The following is a 15,117-nucleotide window of genomic DNA, read 5'->3' as shown; positions in this document are numbered from 1 at the left end:
TTACTTTTTACCATGTATACCAAACTGATCATTGTTCAATATCTAATACATTATCATCATAATATTTATAAAATGGTTTTGAAACCGTATAATTCCGTTTTCGTTCCCATTTAAGATTTTTAATAATAGCCATTGGAGACTGTGAACATATTCCTTTTAATTGCCTTTCTGATAAAGTACAATTGGTGGAATTATTTAATACTTTCATTATGTTAAAATTGTTGTGCAACAAATATAGATTAATGTTTTTACTACGTTACAATAAAATTGTATCATTTGGATTAGGACAAATGCGATATTCATATTTTGATAGCATCTCTATACATAAAGAAATGAATTGACTCTGTATCGTGTACCCTTTATTAGAGAGATTTTTCTATGATTTCCATAATTTCGATATTATAGTAAGAATAGTTGAATTTTTGCAACTTAAAAAATTTTAAAATTTCTGTGTTTCTATTCATTTATATGAGTTGTCTTTAAAACTCTAGTGTTCAACTCTAGATCATTTCACTGTGACGTTGTTGGAAACAGAGTACTGTGGTATTTTGGCACATTTTGCAGTTAAACACCGACTATTACGACTACTGCATATTGGTGATTCCATTTATCAATGTTGATATTTCTTTATAACTGCGTTATTATTTTTGTTATGCCATTAAGCGATTTCAGTAAGGCAATTAGAATTTCGACTAGTATATTTTCTGATAGTAATAACTGTGTGCATCAACGATTTAAAATCAGATTCCTTTTGTTCACGATTGATTGTGTCTTTAAAAATTGATAAACTACGAGAATAATGATTGGTTCCATATTGCAAGCTATCGGTTTAAAGTTTCTTTGAACTCGTTTTGATAACTTACTTCATATACGAGTATTTACTTCCTATATCTCTAGCTTTTCGTTAAATTACAATAATATTTATGTACTATACGTACAAATATTGATATTATTAGTGTTTACTAAATATATATATAAACATATGCTTTAGTGTTATAATTATTTTTATCCTGTGCATTGAAATCGTTTTGTTATAAAAAGATATACAATGAATAATTCGATATATCGAATTAAGATAAGAGATAAGAAAATAACAGATACAATGAAATTTAATATTATAAGTATATATTCAATCCCTTTTTATTCTCATTCGATTAATAGCATAATATCAAAAGCGAGTAAGTTCGCTTCAGTAATTCGGCTAAACAGATCGGACGTATGAGAGAAAATCTTATTACAGTATTTAGCAAGTTTAGATGTTAAAGTAATTGCGGATGAAAATTTTAGCGCGCATGCAAAACTTTTCTCGGTAAATCGGAAGAGGTACGAAGTCTGGAACCAGGAATGAATAGACATTTCTGTGAATTTAGCTTACGAAAATTGTATCCACCCTATGTAATAGATTCAGATTTATTATCACTGTAGTACTCGAAAACACGGCGTAAAATTCAAATGATCCTTCGACTGTATTTTCAATTCAATCAAAGATGAAAAATGTTTAATCGTCGTCGCTTTTCAAACCTTTTTGAAGGTGTCGATGAAAGGTGTGAAAGAAGTACTCGAACTTGATAGAATCGTCAGCAATATCTTATTATTATTTAAATGTTCTTTGTGAACATTCATCGTTTATATTTTTCTGAATATATTGCATCGATTGAATTTCTCAGCGATTCAAATCGCTGATCTTCGATATTCAAATAAATCAACCACACGTACCAATCAGTCTTCTATGTAAATGCACGCACAAGCACACACATACATATTCGTGTTCACATTTACGATCTCTGTGTCGACGTTCCTTGGCCTGAAGCAAAGCAGAAGTCAATTAAGTCGATGTAAACCGTAACAAGTGGTAACAATGGAGGCAAAGAAATGAATTAGGCAAGAAGATTAAAACGTAGCTAACAGGGCCGCAGAGGTACAAGGAACGAAACTGTAGGGATTTTCGCGACAACAAGGTTAGAAGAAACCAATAAAGGCAAATCAACAACTCTTCCCATGATAAGATTTTTGAAAGAGGAAACGAAACTGCAAGTCATGAGAACTGGTGGAACAAGCATACATATCCAGCTAGCCACCCTTCTCCAAGGGTTACTATCAAAGTTCGTATCCGCCCGTAAAGAATGAGACAGTGGAGAAAAAGCAGATGCAGAAAGAGATAGAGATTTTAAGGGATAGTGAGAACGAAAGAAGATAAGGTCGCGAAATACACAATGGAAGGATGCGTATAGTAGGATTCGAGGTCCGGTTTGTTGGAGGAGGACATTGAACGGAGCAAGTTACCCGCGAAAGAACGGGACACTCGCATCGATCGGATTCCACTGTGTAGGAGTGCAATGAAAAGCATCTTTAAGAGTAGTATAGCGACGTCTCGAAGAGGGGTTGAGGTTGGTTCGGGGCAAAGGTGGGTTGTAGGAAACGCACGGTACGGGGGAGATTCCACGAGACTATTTATGTAGCTTGCCATCTAGAAAGTTTGCAAGAACAATTTATTACGGATATACGTACCATTTAAAGACGTCAAAGTTATTATGACAGAGAACTTTATCTGTGATAAAGGGAACGGCAGGGGAGGGACTTCGTTATTCAATCGATGGAAGTGGAAAGTGCTGGATATAATAAAAGAGGGAGCGACTATTTAGAAAGATTTTCTTCTTTTGCGAATCTAATGAAACTGGGTCTTCCTAGATACAGATTTAGGTAAGTCTATCGCGAGCACTGCGAGCAGCAAGAGTATTTAAATCGACTCTTCGAAAGAAGTTTTTCTGAGATGCTACATTAGGTGTAGATATTCTATTCAGGACGAAATCTTGGTACATAGCAGTACGGTGTATACTTAGGAACGTTCTAGAAATTTCTTTAGTTACAGGAATGTACCATTTAAGGCATACCATTCAAAGTGGAAGTTATGTTTTTCACCAGCAAGTCTCGTCTTTTCATCGATAAAATGGTAACATGATTCGAGCCTTAAGTCGACAGACTTGGAAAACTCCTTTTCTTTCCGTTACGCATCACTTACCCGACAGTATAGGGGTGCAGCAGGAAATATACGTGTTCTTTGTAAGTCGTAGTTTAGTAGGTTTTATTTGCGTCCTTTAATGTCGGAACGATTTTCATTTTATCTTTTTTCGCAATAGTAATAAATCTCTGGAAATGGTATTAAATTCCAATTATGTAGGAAAGCATTAATGAGAATGACTTTTATTGTGAAAGACACAGGGGTATTGAGATTGTGTGACGTTTCTCTATAAATAATTCGTGGCACTTTTCGTAAACTTATCAAACTGAGAAAATGTGTATTTTCCGTTGAAAGCGTGAAAAATATTAGCACGTTTCTTCCTCTTTTCTACATCAGAAGAAAAGAAGTAGCTTTTTACTTTGCGGTGTTTAAGAATAATACCAAAACGCGGTTTGCTTTTCTTAATTGCACAGAAATTAAATTTGCAGATGTGTCTCGAATAAACATCGTTGAAATAATCTCTCGACTTTTCTTGAATCAAAATCGTGCTAGATGGCTTCGTATTCGTCGAAAATTGCTCCAAATACGCGCGATTATCGAAAAACGATACGTCGAACAACGTTCCGAATCGAGTTCTCGTAGAAGAAACGAAATCCGCAAAGACAGTGAAAGATGTAGAAGCACGGGAAATGATCGTGTAGGAAATGAGGATATCCACTTGTTACGTCGCAGAAACCTCAATGGTTTGTTCTCGTGATACGAGAATAAGGAGCATCTAGCAGTTGAAAGAAGCGAGACTAGTGGGACGGAGACGGAAGTCAGTAGAAGAGGAAAATGGGAATATCCGTATGTCGAAAGAGATAAGTGAAACGGCGATCGAGCTTAGCGGGAAAGAGAAAAAGGCACGACGATGAGCGTCGCCGTTGCCAGGGCAATGAATCGCAGATTGACGCAGGCGTCACGAGTCCGGCCACGCGCACACCCCGTTTTCTGCTCCCTTCCACCCACCTCGAAGCGTGCCGCTGCTTAAGGCATGCACACTACAATAGACGTTTTCTCGTCCGACGCAGTTGGTTGGACTTACGAGATTTGCCGCATTATGATTCACACGTAAAAATCTTCTGACGTGAAAAGTGTCGGTTCACCGCTTTTTACAGTTTTTCGATTCGTTGGATATACTTGGGAAAGCTGCTCCTATTTCCTAGAATTACCTGGGGTAGGATCAAATTTTGTCGCATGTTACGCAAGGCTTAGAATCGTATGAGTTCTAAATTTTTAATTTTCGTTATTGATAATTAGGCAAACGTTTGTCTCAAAAAAGTTTCTCTATTTGTTCGAAAATTTCCCAAAAGTTAAGAAAGTTCCACTTCAGTGTTTACATGTAAATGTTTCATGGCTAACAGGAAGGGATTCTCAGGAGCATTAAGTTTATTTCAAATCGATTAGTTTCCCGTGCGAAGTTTTAATAGGTTGCGGAGAAAGGTTTTCGCGTTTCGCGTCAGCTTTCATTTGATTGCATTTCGTTCATTATACGATATGGTAATACGCTTACGTGTCTATAATATCACATTAACGTCCGTAATACGAACTAGTCTATATTCGTGAACGTGTTAATTTTGCAGCATACGTGAAAAATTTACGTTCATCAAACGTCTTACTGATGTACTTGCACGTCTGATAAATCACTGTCATACATAGTTGTACTAATGTTTGATTCAACGCGACCTACTGCCTGAGAGCAAAATCTATATTGCTCGCTTTACGAGGTGGCAACATTATGAATTCAGGGAATTATACCGGTCATACACGTCGACAACGTGTAGCAGCGGTTCGCAATCAAAGAAATTGCGAAATGATTTTTAAGTGTTCACATAAAAAGTGCAGACACGAATATTAAGCTGCCTCGTCGTCGAGTTTTTGAATCGGTGCTTAACACGAGGTTTAGCCGCTTTCCACGAAGTTCGGTCCATTTATGCACGAACAGAGAAAGGCAGAGAAAAAGAGAAAGGAGCCGGAGGCGAGAGCCGCAGGAGAGAGAGATGAGGTGTTGTAGCGTTAGCGAACATTCGTGAAAGCGTACTTTAGACTGTAACGCGCATTCCCAGGACAGGAAGCGAACGGGCGAACCGGCAAGTTAGCAAGCGAAAGGGAATAAAGATAGAAAAGATCCGCGTGCGCTGGATATAGCGTATATCGTCGCGACAGCGTCGACGTTGTCTGTGCCTCTGGTGGGGTGGTTGGAAAAGTTGTGTGAAACTTGAAAGAGAACCAGAGAAGGAAACGTAGGATATACGAAGGAAAGAGAAACGTCGGTGTCCAACCGGGGAGAATCGGAATGAAAGGGGGGACGAATCTGGTGGTGGTGAAACGTTATAGATGTGTAGAGAATCTCGTTGTCGGTGTTGGTAAATGTCGAAAAGACGAAGGTAACGGCGCGGTGGGTGGCGGTGGTGGTAGAAAAGCGATGGTGTTGGTACCGTTGGCGGTGGCGGTGGTGGTAGTGATGGTGGTGGTGGCAGCGGCAGCGTGTCCCGACGCCGGGAAAGTTTCGCTGAGAAGCGCGCGGAGTGTGAGAACGCGGCGCGAGCGAGAGAGCCGAACGTAGAAAGAGGACAAGAGCGAGACCGCGATTCAGGGGGTGAGAGAGCAAAGGGGATGGAGAATGAGAGTGAGTTTGGAGCGAGGACGGCAACGCGGTGCGGGCAAGGTTTTCGTCTCCAGTTCCCGCTAAGCGGCCGATAGGATTGGAACGAGTTGGCTGCGTACGCGGTAACACACGCGGGGTAACGTGTTTGTCCAGGTAGCGTGCGCGGTGTGATGGTGGTTGTCGTAGCGCGAAAGAACACACGCGGCACGCGCTACCGACGGAACGGACCGGCCCGTGCTGGCGTGTGTGACCGACCGAGCGCTGCCGGTAATAACAGCGTAATAGCGTACTATAGAATATAGTAGTGGGAGATTCTTGCATGAGTTACGCGTGCTGCTACCGCGGTACTCGAGTTCACGCGTGGCACTACGGCCGCGGAAGACCACGAGCGAGCGAGGTCGTCCGAGCGCAAACTGCGTCCTTCTTCTTCTTCCTACTTCCTATTTTCTTCCACCTCTTATACCCTTCCTACTTCTCCACCTCCACCTACATCTTCTCTCTGTCTTCTCTTTCTCCTGCTTTTCCTTCGCCAACTCCTACTCCCGCCACTTCATCTCTCTCTTTCTCATATTCTCTACCTCTAGTGAGATATTGATTTCCCTTAGCTGGCTCCCACGAGGGCAGGCGGCAAGCAACCAGGTACGACTACCTCCGCAAATAGACAGCCTCCGACGATGAGAAGGGAATCATCGCATGTATCGAGAGTATGCACTTTCTAAGTTTCAGGGGTCCACCGTCCCTGCTGCCTAAAACGATCCGCTTCGACGCTTCCTCGCGTTGTATGGTCGTCGCGCTCTCTGTACCACTCAAACGATGCCGCGCTCTTCTCTATGTTTGCCACGTGTAACTCATGTTCGCGTGACTTTTATTCTACATGCGGAAAGTTAGAGGAAACTCGTGTCGCTAAGTCTTATGAAAGCGAATACGAGCATAATTTCATAGTAAAGCTAGATATCGCAGCAGATAAAAGATTATTTTATATAATATTAACTACCTTGCACGTAACAGAGAACGTAAATGTAACATCTTGTAAAAACAGTAGAACAAGTTCCTTTTTAATTCGAAGAATTTTGGGTGCGAGTTGAAATAGCTCGACGCATTGCTAACGCGTTCTAAATCATTCTGCTCTCCTAGTATACAGTACAGACCTGTCTGATCATATTCGATCCTATACTACTGATTACCGTTTCGTTTCTGCGAATTTGTTGATAACTCGTTTCGCAGACGGTTTACAAAGCGTCGAATTGAGTATTAGATCTAAACCATAAGCGCGTAATCGTTTCTTTTGTTGCCCGGCTAAGTTGCTCAAGAGTAAATACCTTTTCTTTTGCCGGTGATCGCTGTTCTGGAATTCGTAGGTGTTCCAAGAAACTTTTGCGAAGTAATGCGCCATCTTGGTTCCTGCGCATTGCTGGCCGACGAATTCGCGAGTGACTTGAAACTTTTTTATTTACCGCGTTCATGCTTACACACAGAGACAAAGGGGGCTGGAGAGGGAGAACTGTTTCCCCTACTCAAACTCTGGATGGGGTGTACGTATCTGTCAACCCCCACTCGGCTCGTGCCGCCTGCCGCTTTCCAGCAAAGTTTTCCCGAGATCCTGGAAACTACGAGCGATGCGGGGAGAAAGAGGGGGGAAAGTCTGTACCGAGGGAGGGGAGAAGCGAGACCGCTTTCTAGTAGCGTGCGCTCACGGGGATCCCTTTTCACCGAATTCTAACCTAGTAACGAGTTTACTCCGTCGGTAACGCCGGACGCGTGCCAGCGATAAACGTGCCGCGTGTTACGGTGACAGTGGGATGAGCAAAGTGGTACAGGACACGAGATGTGGTCATCACGATCAGGCTTCTTATCAGGCTGATTTTTTTCTCCAAGCAGGACCATGTGCGTAACTTAAGGAAACATGTGACACAAGATAATAAAGAAACGTGAAACGGGGACATTTCAGCTTTTTTTACTATGTTCATTCGTGAATCGTACGGTGGCATCATGAACCGTTTGTTTACGTTGGTGTTCGTGCTGAATTCAACTGACCAACGATGGACACGCTGATATCATGATTCAAAAGTGTTTCAGACTGGTCAGGATTACTGGATCGTGAGGCTTAGTTTTCAACAAATAAATCACGTATGTATACTTATTATTACACGTGATTAAACAGATGTAACTATTTATTTAAGCATAAAATATTCGATTCGTTTTGGAAATATATATTTCCTCGCTTGAACTGTAAAGAACTATTTGAACTTTTGCGCGCTAATTCGAAGCTGTCTATGCAGATTCGTTTGTTAAATGATTTCACGATCGTTTATCGGTTCGACTCTGATCTATCGCCGCAGACTGGTAGACTTTCGTATTGGTAGATAAAAAGAAAAAAATCGTTCTCTAATCTGCGTAATTCGTCGCGAGTATCCTGGCGATACTGCGTTTCTCTTCTCTCCGGGGATGGAACAGGTCAGCTGATCATTTACTAGGCACTATATAACGTTGCTTGTTGTGAGAGTATCAACGCTTTTGATTATCGGGATTCTGTGCGCGCAGACTCAATGTGAGATTAATCCTCTGTGAGCTCACCCCTTCCACTATAAACTTACCAATACATGCTGATCGCACGTTCGAAAGTTTCATGAGCGTCGAAAAGTTTTGCGCTCCTGTAGTAGCGCGGATTTGATCGAGAATCGGGGAACTTTGTGCTTACACACCGGAGCAATTGTTTCTTGCGCGTTATCATACGTGTATGTGCGATTGTATTTGCGTAGCCAGCTTTTAAATTTCATTAGTTTAAGTGTATTGTGGCGGGGAAATATAACTATAAAATGTAATAAAATTATATATATGTTTTCAATTTAATAATTTCCCGTTACTAAAATTTTATATTCTATTCTGTGCGAAAAATTCGTTGATATTTTTATAAAATTATATGCACGGTATTAACTTATCTTTTTATTCCGGTTTTATTGTTATTTTATTTAGTTCGTAAATGTTTCGCTTTGCTTTGCATACATTTCATTGGGATGTAATTTCTTATTTGTGTTGAACCTATGCTTCGAAAACTACCGATTTGTTGGAAACGGACTGGTAACGGAAAATCTGAACCAGCGGATTTTGGAAAGAATGGACTGAAGCACGAGATATCGGGCATTAAACTTGACGTCGTGTTCTCGGGATTATACGAAATATCGTACCAGTCTGGTAATTGTTAAAAATCTATGTCATACCGGAAGAATACAAAGCGTTCCTTGTATACGAGCCAAAATGATTTTGAGGAAAAAACCGGCGCGAATTACGCTCAGTAATTTTTCTGAAAAAGAACTCGCATACTTCTATGGGCATAAAACATCATGTTTTCAATTTAACAAAATTGGGGAAGCCATACGTATAAAATGTTCACTATCCTCTTTTATTCATTATGAATGAACATAAAACAGTGGTTATTCAGTACAAAATGTCTTCTCTAAAGTCTGACACGCTGGTATTCTAACTGTGATGAAAACAAATACCGTACATAAGAAATTCTTTCAATCTTTACGCTTACCTTACTTCGCGTTAAATAATAATTTAGCTACACTAGTGCGAACGTTCACGTATTATCCCCGAAACAATTATTCGATTATTCGAATAAACACTCTTATCGAACGAGTTACGTACCATCGAGCGAAACAATGGAAACTCTGAGTTTTCTCTATCTTAAACGCGTTATATGATATCCTGTCCCCGTTTAGTAGCACCTGGAATGACAGTCCGATGCATGAAAAAGTAGAGAGGCACTAATTAAGCCGCTATCATTACGGTTCCGCGGTGTAATTCCGCGTTGTTGGCATTGTGCTTCGAATTCCACCAAGTGGCTGTTGGCCGGGGGCTTTTGGAATCCTCCGGAGCGTGGTCCAAGGCCTTTCAACTCCAATTCCACGCGCGTGCGTCTCATCGTCGAGGTTGACGTCGTCGTCAACGACATCGCCGTAGTCCAGGATGTTTCCTGTTGTTTCCTCGCTTCGCCTCACAAGACCGGAGCTAGAGGTTAATCGGATATTTCCTAGTTGTTACTTTTTTTTTCATACGCGTGAATATTGCCTAAGAGAGTCAGCCCCATTGCTTCGTATCCTTCCGCGATGCATTCTTTCTTCGATGCTCCAAAAGAGTAAATGTGCCATACTTTTAAGATTAACAATGGACAACATCGCAGAGGAGAAACTCATTAAGTTTATTTAAATATGCTAGAGTACATCTATCAGAAGATAATGTTTTTGCGAGTATTTTGCGAAGTAGTTTGCGAGTATTTCTCTAAGGATGAAGGAAGTAATAAGTCTTCTCCTTTTCGCAATTGTTCTTAACATCTACTATGGCTCAAGTGTATAGTGATCGCGTAATTAAATTAGGCAACATGTCAGAAAAAGATATTTGGATCGTTTTTATTTTCTCCTTAGATTTCGTTCATTAAGTATCTATTCTAAATGTTAATGGGGATAAATGAAACTTACCTTTATAACTAATGAAACGTCCATTACTTTTGTTACAATTTTTATTTTTCACGTCTGATACTTTTTCATTCTTGCGAATAAAGTACGAATGCAATTTTTAACGTTATGATTTTCTTCTGTTTACTTTGTTTCATTTACCAACGAGTGAAACGCACTTTGACTGACTGAAATGAGTGAATTTCAACGCTTTTACATATTTTTACAACAAACATCGTAGAAAACAAGCTGCAACTACAATGCATCTATTACATCTAACATAATTGTTTAATTTATTATATCCTAAAAATGGTACCGTTAATGACGAATTTTTTAGTTCATTATTTTTGAAAGAAATATATTCCAATTGACAATGTTTTAAACGAACAGTCGAGTATTTCTTAAAGCAGTACATTGTTTCATAAAAGTAACATACTAAATATAAATCTTTTAAAAAGAACGAAGCAAAAGTTTTCCAAACATAATTTTATACCATTCGTAACTTCGTAGCGAATAGCTTTTCTGTAACTTTGATACTAAATAAAAATTGGATAAGAAATTGCTGACCTGTGTCAAAGTTCGTATATAGTAAAACTTATTTGATGCCTCGACTTCTTCCAAACTCTTATATCGAGGACGCGTTTACCAAAAATTCAGCGAATAAATAATAGTGACGAAACTTGAAACCATGTCATTTGATCGATATGTTTTCTTACGAGATCAACTGCAAATTTAAGTGATTTTGGCACGCTTCAATATTTACGTATAAAATCGATATTTTGAAGAGATCCAGTTTCGAAACTTTTGAATGTATTTAATGTCATAACGGCGAACGGCACACTCATTTGTTCGATTTTAAACGCGAAAGCGTCGAATGTGCACTCAATCATTAAAAGCTTTGTTTACCGGAAAGACTGGCGTTTTAGAATGAGCAATGGATACAATATTTCAAGTCTCGGTATCCGTTCGGTAGTTTTCGTGCTGACTCTTGGCGAAAAGGCTTGAAATCGTTGAGAAGTTGCGGATGCCGGGACAGATGAATGGGAAGTAACAGATAACCAATCGTGCGAGTATAATAGCCAAGCAAACCTGCGCACAAGCATTTCCTTTTCCTCGGTTAATTTTTCCACGAGGTAAAATTTAAAAAATTTCGAAATTAGAATTTTATATGAATGAAAATTATATTAATACTTTGCTGAATATTTGCGTTATACATTTGCAAATCAAATATCTAAATATTAAAGCGTTAGAAAGAACGATTATAAATGTCCTTTCTTAGAAATAAGGAAAAAATACATTTTATATCGAGAACATCCGAATTACATTTTTGTAAAGCTTTCATACGGAAAAAATACGTTCTGCTCTTCGAGAAGGTTTCCGGATTCCGAATACACAATCTCGCTGTAGGAAAATACTGCAACACGCTTATCATCTTTGATCGCGGTATTATCCGACAAAAAAGCGTGGACACATTACATGATTTTCGCATACGCGTTTCGGAAGGTATGTCTGATAACTGCCACGTCGCTGAGAATTTTCTTTGCGGAGTGATCCAATTGTATTCGCGTACAAATCTCCGATATCGGTTCGGTCCACCGTTGCCATAGTTCTATTTCATTCTCGCCGACCACCTCTGTTTTTCTCGTTGCCAAAATCGAAGTATCGGCATCAGCGTAGCCCGACGCCGACGGTAAGGAGGAAGTTTACGTCGTAAACTTAGAGTCTTAAGGGTGGAATTATAGTTGAGTAGAGCTCGCGCTAAGCTACGCAGTTGTTACCACGGTGAGCGCTTTAAAAGTTGGTCTTAGGTGTTCGTGTTGGTACCGGGAGAGCGGGCGAAGAAGAAGCCAGAAGAAGCGAGAACGCGCGATACGATGGAAAGAGACGCGGAAACGTGGTTAAGTTGCCAGGAAACTTTGGTAAAACTGAAAAGTTAATTTCGTCGTGTTAAATTACTCGAGCGCTCGGGCATTAAACTTGCAAAAGTTGGCCGGATGACTGAAATACGTACCTTCCGCCACCTCCCTCTTCTTCTTCTTCTTCTTCTACTTCTTCCTCTTCTTTTTCTTCTTCTTTCTTTTCATTTCTCTTCTACCGTTCGGTGCTTTCTTCCCTCGTTTCTATCGCTGTGTCATCTAATATCGATACGATCACGTTCATTTAATTGTTATCTCAATCGTATGTAATAAACGTTCGACGAATCTTTTCTATATGGAATCCGTGTCGTGAATTATGATATGAATATAATTATGTAATAGTAATCAATATACACATATACTTGTTTAATGATTATTCAAACCGGCGTGAATAACGATTATTTAATTGATAATACAGGAAAGATTTTATCGCGTTGAGAAAATTATTACAGGATTTATCTATGTTCGTATTATGAATTTACAAACAAAAAGTAAAATATTGATGCGATCCTAATCTTATTTTTTTAGGTGATTTGTAAATTGTTAATATGACAATGCCAGCTCTATCATTTAAATTCATACGTCCAACACATCAATCAAACAAAAATTCGGATTAATAGCCTGTGCACAATCGTTTATCTGTTATATTGCAATTGCGAAGAATGAAAGCGGAAAGAGCACACTATCGTGGCAAGAGATACAAGTCATTCGAATCGAATCGTTAACGCTTTAGCCAATATTGTAAAATACTTCACTTTCACGTAATTTCGAAGCAATTGTATAGCTTTCCAACTGGTATCTACGGCATCATTAATTTCCTATGACCTATATTTTTTATCGATTTTCAGAAAAATTTAGAGAATCGTTTGATAGGTCAAATTGTAAATTTTTATGAATTCCTTCAATTTGTCACATATATATATGTATACACATATACATTGGAATATGACAAATTGACAGAATTCATACAGATATATATAATATGTAACATATATATAATACGTGTAATATAATAATAATATGTATATATATGTATGTATGTATGCGAAATAGGGGATAACTGATGTTGATATTAATTTTATTATTTATGAAATATCTGTAGTTTTATGTTACATATTATTACATCATTTTGAAACAGAAGAACGACGTAACGAAATAAAACGGGTGTTGTATACAAGTTGTTGCATTATACATATAATCAAGTCATATCAATTATTAGCAAAAAAATAAAACACTAAGGAATATAACGTTGATATCGCTTTAAAGATACACGTGGTAGACATGCGAATTAAATGTTTGTTGAAATCAATAATCTTTTCTTTAATTCTGGTATTTCAATATAAGCAAACTTCAAAGAAGTTTAATAGTAACATACAGTATACATACGTCTACTGTAGATTGATCGAAAGGAAATAGAGAAGAACGGTAAAGGGGATGGGGTTCTTGCCGTTCCGCTCAAAATTTATTTCGCTATGTAGTTTGTAGTAAATTTACTTAACTTTACATTCATGGTGTATTTTTATGTAATAAATATATGACGGGTGTTTAAACTTTCAAAAATATAATATTGATTTACACTTATTATTTTTAATAAGAAACTATTTTAGTATTAGGTTAATATCATGAAACATTTGACATAATGTTATGTAATAGAACGTAGCAAGTGAAAGGGAACAATTAAATCCGAATTGGTGAACTGTAGGACATAAATGTTATTTTTAAAGGGCTGGCAATGAGTAATATAAAAAATACCGGCGCAAAATATTTTGCAATATTAAAATGTTTTAATTATTTTATCCAGGCATTTAGTCATAAAGATACTTTTATTAAAATACTCATAGAAATATGTGTGTATATTACGTTCGTTTCTTCACTAAATTTACGTATAAAAACATATATTTTAAATAAAATTTGGTATATTTGATATCTATATTTTTATTTTAATATTAAACTAAATTGAAAACTCAGTTTACTGGTATATGAATGTTTAAATTAATTTTCATCTAAATACTACAATATTCACACTGTGTAAAACGCCTGAAAAATGAAAAGAAATTAATGGTATATTTATGTCGTTGATAATATACATTTGGAGAAAAGATACGAAGAATATTTGTTTCGTATGATCTTCTCAAGATTAGTTAGAATTTCATCATGTATTTTGTCTTGCCATATCCTAAGACATTCGTTGCTGTTTTTAATTAACTGTTCTCAAAGGTTTTATTTTTGTAATTAAAATTATACCTTCATAAATCTAATAAACAGAGTGGTCTCTGAAATGAAGCGGTACTATAGTGTACAATAAGCGGTACAATAGCGGTACTAAAGTTGTACAATTGAAAGTTGTTGTATTATCGCTTGATCTGATAAAGAATTGTTGAGAATATCGTTATGTCCTTTTCTGTTAGTAATATACAAAAGTTGGTCTGTAGTTAAAATGGATCTGCAGCTTTTACATTTAAGTAATTTGTCGCGATAACTACATACAATGTATTTCAACATCGCTAGAGAAGTTATCGAATTAATTATTTGTGCAGCTGCTAAGTTTGAACTTTTTGCAATAAGAAAACGCGAACTTCCTCGCACACAAATGATCACGTATACTTTGCTTTGAAATATCAGTATTGAAATTACAAGAATCAATACCTATTTCATTTCCGCACTGTACAAAGTGTACAGATAGACATTTTGCTTGCTATATGTATATAACATATTGGCTTCCAGGTAATTGAATTAAAATGTATACTGGAATCAAAATTATTTTAGTTCGTGAAGTAATCATTGTAATCTATCAACTGAAGTAACTTCATATTCCACTTTGTATGCGCTTTTTGCTATCGACCTATATGCAAAAACTATAATGTTACGCATGAAGTCATTATAGGATACTGAATGTATTTTTTCGAACGATAATAAAGTCGCTTCATATTAGTTAAACGTCTCATGAGAGTTATCCTTATTTACTGCGGTAGATGTATATGACACTCTGTACAAACACTGCGGACAATGGTAGAATGGGTTATGATAGAATAAGGATTTTGTTTCTCTACTGAATTATTTCTAAGCAAATTTATAACACATCTTTTTAACAACAATGAATTGTGATCCACATCAAAGTATTTAACATGACATCAAATATAA

The 15,117-nt window shown here is 37.6% G+C and overlaps 1 protein-coding gene across 5 annotated transcripts in view; it reads left to right on the top strand.

Moving 5' to 3' along the window:
- Positions 1–5,563: 5,563 nt before the first annotated feature.
- Positions 5,564–15,117, top strand: part of LOC100650591 (mucin-5AC) — a 304,537-nt gene continuing 294,983 nt past the window's right edge. The window contains exons 1-2 of one of the 5 annotated variants that reach the window (XM_048414230.1): positions 5,564–5,759; positions 7,485–7,733. The gene's annotated coding sequence lies outside the window, so the exon portion shown is untranslated. Of the gene's footprint in view, positions 5,874–6,964; positions 7,734–15,117 lie in introns of all 5 variants that reach the window. The other 4 variants (XM_048414222.1, XM_048414217.1, XM_048414211.1 and 1 more) reach the window with 4 other exon arrangements.

The sequence above is a fragment of the Bombus terrestris genome, chromosome 2 (genome assembly GCF_910591885.1).
Source record: "Bombus terrestris chromosome 2, iyBomTerr1.2, whole genome shotgun sequence".
Classification (NCBI taxonomy): Eukaryota; Metazoa; Arthropoda; class Insecta; order Hymenoptera; family Apidae; genus Bombus; species Bombus terrestris.
The sequence above is the reverse complement of the archived record's forward strand: the minus strand, read 5'-3'. Positions and strand labels throughout refer to the sequence as shown.